At 39.9% G+C, this 11,151-nt stretch overlaps 1 long non-coding RNA gene across 1 annotated transcript; it reads left to right on the plus strand.

Annotated features, from left to right (window-relative positions):
- The first annotated feature begins 3,482 nt into the window (after window positions 1-3,482).
- Window positions 3,483-9,271, plus strand: LOC123385385. The gene is made up of 3 exons (XR_006597811.1): window positions 3,483-3,753; window positions 4,672-4,879; window positions 8,818-9,271. It is a non-coding gene; the product is annotated as an uncharacterized LOC123385385 (long non-coding RNA).
- Window positions 9,272-11,151: the final 1,880 nt, after the last annotated feature.

The raw sequence follows: 11,151 nt of genomic DNA on the forward strand, positions 1-11,151 counted from the left end.
AGAGAAAGGCACTATAAGATAATAAAAGGTTAATCTACCCAGAAGACATAGCAACCGTACATATATATGGACCAAAGAACAGAGCTGCAAACTATGTGAAGCAAGAACTGAAAGGAGAAATGGAAAAATCCACGATTATAGTAGGAGATTTCAACATGCTTTGCTTAGCAACTAATAGAACAACTAGACAGAAAAGCAAGAAGAATATAGAGGAACTCAACACTATCAACCAACAGAATCTAATCAAAAGCTATAGAGCACTCCACTCCAAAACAGTAGAATATACATTTTTTCAGGTGCCCATAGAACATACACAAAGATAACCCATATCCTGAACAATAGGGAAAATCTCAAAAAATTCAGATAATTGAAATCATACAGAAAACGATCTCCAACTACAATGTCATCAAACTAGAAACCAATAACAAGAAAAATTACAAGAAAATCTCCAAACTTCTAGCAACCTAACAATACATCTTGAAATAATCCCTGGATCAAAGAAGGAGTTTTCAAGGGAATAAAAGAATATATTAAACTGAATGAAAATTTGAAAAAATAACATATTGAAACTTATGGGACAAAGTGAAAGCAGTGCAGAGAGGGAATTTTATAACACTACATGAACACTTCAGAAAAGTGGCATGGGGTGGGTACCTGGGTGACTCAGTTGGTTAAGCGTCTGACTCCAGCTCAGGTCACGATCTTGTAGTTTGTGAGTTGCAGCCCCACGTCTGGCTCTGTGCTGACAGCTCAGAGCCTGAGGCCTGCTTCAGATTATGTGTGTCCCTCTCTCTCTGCCTTTTCTCTGCTCACGTTGTCTCTATCTCTTTCTCAAAAATAAACAAACATTAAAAAAAATAGAAAAGTGGAAAAATCACAAATCAATATTCTAAGCTCCCACCTCAAAAATCTAGGAAAAGAAGGGCAAAATAAGCCAAAGCAATTGTAAGGGAAATAATAAAGATAAGAGCATAAGTCAATGGAACTAAAAACAGAAAAATAGTAACGTCAATGAAACAAAGACCTGGTTCTTTGATAACATCAACAAAACTAACAAACCTGTAGCAAGACTGGTTTAAAAAATAAGAGAACACACAAATTACCAATACTAGGAATGAAACAGGGGATATCATTGGCGATATTAAAAGAATAATAAAGTAATGAATAATAATGTAACACTACAAACATTATACATGTAAAGCTGACAACTTAGGTGAAATGGACTATTTCTTAAAAACCACCACAACTCACCCAGAATGAAATAGACAAATTTGAATAGCCCTATAAGTAAGGAAATTAAAGTTGTAATTAGAAACTGCCCTCCCCCATAAAAAAAAAAAAAATCTCCAGATCTAGATGATTTCACTGGAGAATTCTACAAAATGTTTAAAGAAGAATTAACATAATTCTACGCACTCTTTTCCAGGAAATAGAAGGGAGATGAACACTTCTAATTTGTTTAATAGAGACAGTATTGCACAGATTAAACACAGACAAATACACAGATAGACAAACACAGAATTAAAAAAAAAAAAACAAACTATAGACCAGTATGCCTCATGAATAATAGACAAAAATCCTTAACAAAATATTAACAAGTAGAATTCAGCAAAATATAAAAGTAATTATATACCATGATCAAGTGAAGCTTATTCTGGGAATGCAAGACTAGTTTGATATTGGAAAATCAATCAGTGTAACCTACCATATTAACAAGTGAAAGAGGAAATATCAAATGATCATATCAACTGATGCAAAAACCATATTAAACTTCAACATCTATTTGTGATATAAAAGAAAACCTCTTAGAAAACTATGGGGCACCTGGGTGGCTCAGTCGGTTAAGCAGCAGACTTCAGCTCAGGTCATGATCCTGTGGTTTGTGAGTTCGAGCCCCACATCCAGCTCTGTGCTGACAGGTCAGAGCCTGGAGCCTGCTTCAGATTCTGCGTCTCCCTCTCTCTCTGCCCCTTGCCTCCTCACGCTCTGTCTCTGTCTCTCAAAAATAAACATTAAAAAGAGTTTTTAAAAACCTCTCAGAAAACTAGAAATAAAGAGGAATTTCTTCAATTGATAAAGAACATCTACAAAATGCCTACAGCTAGCATTAGGCTTAATAGGGAAAAACAGAGTACTTTCCTCCTAAGATTGGAAACAGGGCAAGTATATCCACTCTCATCACTCTTGCTCAGCGTGATGCTGGAAATTCTAGCCAATGCAAAAGGGCAATCAAGGAAATAAAATGTATACAGACCAGAAATTAAGAAATAAAATTGTCCCTATTTGCAGATAATATGATTGCCTGCATAGAAAATCCCAGGGAAACTAAAACGCACACACACACATACACGCATGCACACGGGTGTTTGCGCGCGCACACACACACACACACACACCAACTGTTTGAACTACTATGTACATTTACCAAATCTGCAGAATTCCCGTGTAAAGGCAATTATATTTCTGTGTACTAGCAATTGCATTCCCAGGCAGCTTTATTCATAATAGCCAAAAACTGGGGGGTGCCTAGGTGGCTCAGTTGGTTAAGCATCTGGCTCTTAATTTTGGCTCAGGTCATGATCTCACAGTTCATGGGATCGACCCCACATTGGGCTCCATGCTGATAGCAGCGAGCTTACTTAGGATTCTCTCTCTCCCTCTCTCTCTCTGCCCCTCCCCTACTTGAGCTCTCTCTCCCTCTCAAGCTAAATAAATAAGCTTAAAAAAATAATGGCCAAAAACTGCAAACAACTCAGATATCCCTCAGCAGCAGAATGGTTAACAAACTGTGTTGCATCCTACCATGAAATACATCACAGCAATGAAGAGAAACAAACTACTGATACCTGCAACGTCCTCTGAGAGAATTTCCAGAGAATTATGCTGAGTGAAAAAAAGCCAGTTCTGAAAGATTATATACCATTTAATTATATTTATATACTATCCTCAAAATGTCACAGTTATAGAAATGGAGAACAGATGAGTGGTTTCAAGGGCCAAGAAGGGGGTGTGGATGGGAAGGAGATAGACAGTAAAAGGGCGACATTAATGATCCTTGTGGTGAGAGGAGTGTTCTGTATCTTGACCGTATCAATGCCAATATCTATATTGCACGGTGATGTTGAACTGTAGTTTTGCAAGATGTTTACAGTTACCATTAGGGGTAAAAATATACCGGAACCCCCTACTGTTTCCTACAACCATAAGTGATTCTACAGTTATATCAAAATTAAAAAGCTTAATTTAAAAAAAATTAAAAGGACGCATCATGCAGCAATGCAAGGTAAATATAGTATCCACTAAGTTTTCAAGAAAGCAAACAAATAAAAGTCATGCAAACAGTATTCCACCCAGTTCTGTGGGTTCCAAATGAGTCATAATACCATTCTACATTGAAGCAGAAGGGGAATTAGACCCCACCTATTGATGAGGGCATAACAAGGTCCCATTCTAGAAAAGCATGTGGAATGGGAGATGTGGCCATCTTTTGAAAACACAACCTCTGAGTGTTATTTACCACCATCTTCTTTTTTATTTTTCTTTCCGGAAAAGGGCTGGAGAATAAATGAGTGAATCCTTTTATCCTATTTTTATCATATCTCTTCTCTTTCATTACTATTCTCCAGCTCCCTTTATTTAGGTTTCTGCTATCTTGGCCTGTTTTTCACAGACTTCTTGATGTTGAGCTTGTTGGCTGGAGTCTTCTGAATGTTCATTCTGGGATGTTAGAACAGTTACAAATAGGTACTAATGGTAGGTCTAAGTCTACTCAAAAACTGTGTTTCTGAAAAGGTAAATTGTATTTTGTAAATCAAGTTATCCCTTAAAGTTCTTTAGGAGACTGTATTATTGAAAAAATATATATATAATCAACATTAGTAAATGCTTTTCATACATCTTCCCTGAATTGATATGTTAAATTGTCCTGAATTGGTCCATTCTGCAAAAAACAAAGGATATCCTTTATGTATTTGGCAAAAATTTGCCAACTATTTCCTTTAGGATATGATTGCCGTTTCCACCTCTAAGGGTCCCTCCGTCTTTGTGTATATGTAATAATGTGAATTGTTTTTCTAGTAGCAATGAAGAATTTGGGCAAATCCATTGGAAGCTCTTGGTTGAGTTCTTACTGCTGAACCTGCTACCATAAACTAGAGATAGTGACCTTTTATAATCTAACAGCTGTTAAATAAACAGATAAAAGGCCTAGATAAAGTGAAGGAAGGAGGTATGTTCTGCTTAAGTAATGTTATTTGTTCAGAATCTATAAGAGAAACCAAAGGCCTAAATACGATTTTTTGCTTAAAACAATGATTTAATGGATAAGAAAGATGTCTTGCCTCTCTAATACCTATAGAGATAAAGTTTTAATTGCAAGTATCCTTGGGAGAGAAACTCACTAGCTTGAATTCACACTAATAAATGCCTACTCATTCATTGTTTTCTGAGACATTTGGGGCAGTGGGCTCTGTCTATGTGGACCAGGTGAAGAGATATAGTAGCCTGAAAGAGAAAAGTACATTACACGGGCAGTTAAGAACCATAACAAGGGGAAGCGTGGACTTACCCCAAAACACCACAATTTTCCCTTTTAATTGGTTCCAGGTCCCATAATATGTGCACAGGAACACATGACTCATCAATTTACTTGGCCTCTTTCTTCCTTTGCAGCGTTTTCACTTCTATTATACGCAGAGTCTTGAAGTTGGCAGCTAAATATGTGGGGTCATAGAAGATTCGAGGTGGAAAAAACTTAAGAGACAATCACATCCATGCCTTCTGACTCTGGAAATCCTCTGCTTCACACAGAGAGCAGTTGAAAACATTAGGAAAGCTTAACCGAAAGAACAAACCCAGGGACTACATTGATCGTCTTAAGGTAGTTGTAGTTGAAACGTTCTCCTATGAAAGGGGTATTAGGTTTGTTCTCTCTCAACGTGGGGGTTCAGAGTCCAAAAACGGGCTAGAGGCCAGAGAATCCCAATGTTGGGAAGCAGTTCTGTGGCTAGATAGGCTCACTCAGGGGCCAAGCAGCTACTTAGCCTGGATGCTCTCTATGGGTTTCAGCCCTCAAAGAATGGTAGGATTTGATAACTTTGGGTTTTCTTTCTACCCTAGGATTCTAGAGCTGTGCTATACAATAGGGTAGCGTCTAGTTATAGAGCTCTTGAAATGTGGCTAGTGGAGTATGTAAAATACACACAAGATTTCAAAGACTTGGTACTAAATAATACAAAATACCTCATACTTATTATATTGATTATATGTTAAATAATATTTTAAATCAATTAGCCTAAAGTATATTTTTAAAATTAAGTATATTTTAAAATTAAGTTTCTTTTTTTTTTTTTTTGCAATGTGTCTCCTAGAAATGTTTAAATTAAACATCTAACTATGGGGCTAATATTATATTTCTATTGGAGAGCACTATTCTAGCTAATCTGAGGCTTTTTCCCAACTCAAGGCCTCATACTTTCCTAAAATTGCATATCTTGCAGCCAACTGTGGCATGACCCTTTCCCACTTCATGCTTTGAAATTTATTCTAAGACCCATCCTTTGGATAAACAATACTGGCACAGTATGGCATAGTTTCGAGAACACACTCATTATAATTTTCAATATGAATGGGAAAGATAAAGATTCCCTAACCCTCCTCCAATTACTTACTAACATAGATTATAAGATTGGAAGATTGGTATTTGACCTTGAAAAGAACATCTGGTTCAAGTTGAATTTCAGAGGGGTTAAATTTGAGCGCAAGAAATACACTGACACGTAGGTAGTCAGGGAGCATGAAAACTAGGGATGTAAGAATCACAGTAGAATGGGGACACCTGGGTGGCACAGTTGGTTAAGCATCTAACTTCGGCTCAGGTCTTATCTCATGGTTCATGAGTTCAAGTCCCTCACTGGGTGAGCATGAGCCCTGCTTTGGATGAGCCCCCCTTCTTTCTCCCTCTCTCTCTCTTTACCCCTTGCTCACTCATACCCTCTCTTTCTCTCTCTCAAAAATAAATAAATAAATAAGTAGGGGCGCCTGGGTGGCGCAGTCGGTTAAGCGTCCGACTTCAGCCAGGTCACGATCTCGCGGTCCGGGAGTTCGAGCCCCGCGTCAGGCTCTGGGCTGATGGCTCGGAGCCTGGAGCCTGTTTCCGATTCTGTGTCTCCCTCTCTCTCTGCCCCTCCCCCATTCAAGCTCTGTCTCTCTCTGTCCCAAAAATAAATAAACGTTGAAAAAAAAAATTTTTTTAATAAATAAATAAATAAGTAAATAAAATAAAATAAGATAAAATAAAATAAAATAAAATAAAATAAAATAAAATAAAAGGGGGAAAAAAAGAATCACAGTAGAATGATTCAACCAAGTCTTTATCCCAGGTAGTTATAAAGGATGAAGGTTTCTGGGTACAGCAAGACCCAGGATGATTGCCAGGTACTTAGAGGCCAGGGATTGGCAAGGATTCGCAGGTAAGCACCTATGCCTCCTTACCCTACTCTGTACAAAGACATCACCAAAACACATTGATAAAAATCCACAGTTGGGCAGGAATCTTTCTACTGAATGGCATGTGTACGGCCTCAGTTTCCCCTTTTGTACATGAACCCTTGCCTCCAGAGATTGTTGTAAATATTAAGTGAATGTTGTAAATATGTAAATGTTGTATGTAGAATGTGTCAGGGTAAGCGCTCAGTAAATGGTGGTAGGTATGATGCGTCTTTCCTCCGTCACCTTTAGGCAAAAATATTCTACGGAGGTAGACCTGAGGATGTATTCCTCACACCCACCAGTGAGTGAACTTGTGCTCCCGAAAAGTAAAACAGCACACCCCACATTCAAGTTAGTTGTGTTGCCAGTACCTAAAAGTCAAATACAAATCCATTTGCAAAACTTGTAAATTCAAATTGCTTAAGTGTTCTCTAAGCAAAATATTAAAGAACATTAAAAGCACTTACCCTGACAGAGCTATTGTAATTTTGACTCACAGCAGGGTGTGTTTCTGTGCTATCTCATACTCAGTAAACACTCCACAAACCCTAAATAAGAGAAAATTCATATTCTTGATTATTAAAAATATTGGGTAAACCCAATGACTTTTAGTTCCTTTCTCATAGCAGATTTATCTTCTAGGAAAAAACTCTTCAGTTGTCAATACTTGAGATTTGTAAGTTACCCTTGTCCAACTAGAAATGGTAAGAGTTCATTCATTCATTCAGAGGAATATTTATTCCATTCTGGCATGGTAATAAGGGGCCGGCATGGAATTGGGGGCTGGGCACGGGGAAGTTGTTGTAGGGGAGGTTCAAGGTTTAAAGAGGAAACCACGGTCATGGGAAGTATAATGGCTAAGTGCAGTTAGAAGTAAAATGTCAAATATAAAGTATCCTTTGTAGGATGTGATCTGGAAAGGGAAGGGATGAGAAAGGGAAGTAGCTGGGATGAAGGGGGAAAAGACACAGGTTAAGTAAGAGAGAATTTTTTTTTAAGTTTATTTATTTTGAAAGAGAGAGAGAGAGAGAGAGAGAGAGAGAGAGAGAGAGAGAGAGGCAGAGAGAAAGGGGGAGAGAGAATCCCAAGCAGGCTTCATGCAGTAATGACCTGAGCCGAGGTCAAGAGTCGGATGCCTAACCAACCGAGCCGCCCAGGTGTTCTAAGAGAATTTTTTTAAGGCTTATTTATTTACTTTGAGAGCAAGACAGTGCAGGTGGGGAAGGAGCATAAAGAGAGAGAGAGAGAGAGAGAGAGAGAGAGAATCCCAAGAAGTCTCCATGCCCAGTGCAGAGCCCAATGTGGGGGTCAATCCCAGGACTTGAGCTAAAACCAAGAGTCAGACACTTATCTGACTGAGCCACCCAGGTGCCCCCAAGAGAATGTTTTTAAAAAATAAGAGAGGCTTGAGCATTTTCATAGGATATGAGAATGGACCGGTTCATGGAGAAAAGGATATGACAATACAGAGCAGGGATAACTTGGGACAAGCTCCTGGAGGAGACCTTTGGATGAAGAGCACACAAGTAGGGACCAGCAGTAGCCTGGAAAAAGGCTGTCTTTGCCTGAAACTGGAGGAAAAGAGAGAGGCACACGGTGGGGGACAGCCTCAACCTTCCCTCACAGGTTGGAGGCCAGTAGGTCTGCCGGCAGGCAAAGGCTTGAGGGGAGTGAGGAAGGTTTAGGAGGGCAGATGTGGAAGTGACGACGTGCCCACTGTCACGACGATCGGAATTAAACCCTCTAAATGAATAAGAACATTCTGTTAGAAATGAAAAAGGAATTGGTTTAGGCTGCAATCCCGGGGGTGGTTTTCCTCTGAAGAGATACCCAGCTTACTTAGAATTTCTTTGCCCTTTATTTTTCACACTTCTGTGTTCATTTTAATTAAATTGGCCTTTATTCTTGTGAATAATCAAGGAATATTCTGGGATGAAGCATGCCACAGCATGCAAAAAAGCTACTCTCATTTCTCCCTGTGGATCGAGTTAGCAGCCCCTGAGAGCTCATCATCACTCTGTCTACTGAAGTGACACAACCATTCTTGTGGTGTAGAATTACAGTAAGTCTGGGTTGGCAATCTGCAGAGGTTGTCAAGGATCCTTGTGAACGGAGCGAGCCTCCTGGTACTGAGGGGAACAGGTCTGCTCTGTGTAACGGTATTGTGGTGAGAAAGCTCTGACAAAAAAAAAGGGCACAACATCTCCTTTGGAGACCAGATCGTGGAGCCAAGCAAGATGCTATCTGGGCTTGTCGGTCTCAGAGAGAAAGATTGTCTTGAAACAATTTGGGCAGGAAGACAATAGAATTCTTTATTTCTTGGCACAGGAATGAATGAATCTTTATCCCAAATGCAAAGCAGGCTTTAATCCAAGGACAATAAATGGTGAGACCAGCATTCCAGGAACAATCATGGGCTTTCTCTGTGTGCTCACAGTGAAAACAGTCCCACAGGGCTTCAAAGAGATACGTGGACTTCTTTTTCTCTTCTTAAGTAAACAAAATTAAGAGCGAACAAGCACTTCCTACAGCTGTGGATGCCAGAATTTCTCCCTACCCTATCCCAACCCTGACCCCAAACCAAGGAGCCGCCATCATCTTTTCTGGCTTAAAGCAGTGTGCACACAGTGACCTTGAGGTTGAACATGAAGCTATCTGGGCGCCCCATTTGAAAAGCAAGGTTGAAATATTCTCCAGGGCAAAATGAACTTTCCTAACCCCCCCGTACCTCACTGCTTTTTTTCCTATTCTTTGAAAATAAATACATGTGTCTTTGAACAAACTGTAATATTGATCATGTGTGTTTACAAAATGGATAAACTTGAGGAGAGTCAGATAGTTTACGACGAAAAGTGTGCACTGAGAGACTTTGAATTGTAAGCTCTTTGATGCATTTTAACAATTAGTTTTTATTTATAGAAATAATTGAATTTGGCCTTCCAGTACAAAGGAACATTCCAGCGTTCCTTTAGCTCAGCTTTCAACTCCTGAAGGAGAAGCTTTATGCTAAAAAATTAGCCGATAAAAAGCTGTTGCTGGTCAGGATGGGACCTGGAGTCAGCTGCCCCTTTGTTTTCTACTTCCTGTCAGGCTGGCAGAGTGCCATCCTCATAAAAAGTCTTGTCTTTGTAGGGGCCGGCAAGGCTCTCTGTAGAGTCACCTCTTGCCACTTCTCAGAAATCACTCCTGAGTCAGGGAATTGCGAACAAAGATTGTTCCACGTCACATGATCCCCTCCTCCTGCAAACATCCCTCTTTGAAGCTCATGGTTTACACATTCCCACAAGGTCAAGTCAAGGACATTTGGTCACATGCAGAGTTATGGAAATAGCACACATAGGGCAGGCCATGCAACAAACTCAGAGATTCAAAATTCCTCTAATTCCACGTAGGATGTCACATGGGACTGATTCCCTTTGAAAGAGGGTCGTCCTTTTCCCAGAGCAAGACCGAAGTGTGACCAATTCTTTGGGCCAGACAGTTCCTGTTCAGTTTCATGAAATTTCTGCCCTGGACCAACCATTTGCTGAACATGAAGGTCACAAAAGACATTGAAAAGCGGGTCTGGGCCTGAGGGATCTTACAATCCAGACAAAAACACAGGAAACACACACACACCCATAACATAGTTTATTGATTCATTTATCCAACGAACACATTTTTGTTAAGAATTCTACTTTGTGGCAAGCATTGCGTTAGATACTAGAGAAATAACAAACAACTAAGTCTTGATCCTGTCCTTAAAAAGCTTGCAGTCCACCTCCCGGAAACAGGCCCATCCGTAAACATAACCTCTATTGAAAGCGAATGTGTCAGGCCACTGTCAGGGACCAAAACGACTTGGACATCCGGCAAATGTTGTAAGAGGTCTTTACAGAAGAGATGAGCAAGTACAACAGAAATCAGGGCAAACTGCATGGAAAGATAAGATTTGATGTAACTCTTAAAGGACGGTTAGGATTGGGACAAGTAGAGAGAAGAGGTGAGGCCATTCCAGGAAGAAAGACCATCTGAGATTATGAGGAGGGAAGTTCCCAGGACAGGGTGGAAATAGCCACAGCTGGAGTGCATTACTATGAAAGCTTGCAGTTCTTTAAAGCAGCAAAGCCTCCAGCCCCACACTGAAGCAGTTGGCCACAGAGAGGTTATCACTGAAATGATGGTTAAGATATAATGCAGACATTTATATAACTCATCCAGTTCTGCCAGTTTTTTGCTGTACATCCTCGGATCAGTTACTTACCCTGTCTGAGCCTCAGGTGCCTCGTTTGAGACGATAGTACCCACTAGATGGGATTACTGTGAGGGCTAATTGAATTGTACACGAAATACGTCAGAACGGTGCCTGACCCATGGTATGTGCTTAATAAATAGATATGATTATTAAATACAGAAAAAGCACTGGGGGAATATGATAATAAGGGCTAGCGTTTATTGAGTGCTTACTATTTGACAGGGAACGTTCTACATGCTCTACAAGTATTAGATAATTTCACACACACCAAAATATTAACCAAGGTATCTCTGGGCAGGCGAGGCATCAAGAGATGGCTTGGAAAGATTTCTCCCCTACACTTCTTAAAACTTCCATTAATGCCTGTTTAAGGTAACACCTAGATGCAGAGCTTGAGACAAGGATTACAGCCCATGTGATGCACTGAT

This window comes from Felis catus, chromosome B2, assembly GCF_018350175.1.
Source record: "Felis catus isolate Fca126 chromosome B2, F.catus_Fca126_mat1.0, whole genome shotgun sequence".
Lineage (NCBI taxonomy): Eukaryota > Metazoa > Chordata > Mammalia > Carnivora > Felidae > Felis > Felis catus.